The sequence below is a fragment of the Chrysochloris asiatica genome, unplaced genomic scaffold, assembly GCF_000296735.1.
Source record: "Chrysochloris asiatica unplaced genomic scaffold, ChrAsi1.0 scaffold00159, whole genome shotgun sequence".
Lineage (NCBI taxonomy): Eukaryota > Metazoa > Chordata > Mammalia > Afrosoricida > Chrysochloridae > Chrysochloris > Chrysochloris asiatica.
In genome coordinates, this window is record NW_006408677.1 from 3,123,317 (window position 1) to 3,123,638 (window position 322).

A 322-nucleotide genomic window follows, 5' to 3' on the forward strand; every position below is an offset into this window, starting at 1 on the left:
CCAGTTTCTGTCAAGTTTATGAATACTTTTATATTATCAAGGTTGATAACACTTACCTATTCTTCTATAACTATAATTACATCTCCCATGCTTTGTTTATAGGTTGATTCTAAAAGTTGATAACCAATAAATAATGTTTATATTATTGTGACTTTACAAATACAATTCACTGATGTCAGGGGCACATTATGACTTTCATGGGCAGTAGGCGCTTTAGCTTGCTCCACAAATAATGTTGTTGTTGTTGTCAGGTGCCATCGAGTTGGAACCGACTCATAGTGACACCATGCACAGCAGAATGAAACAATGTCCGATCCTGGGC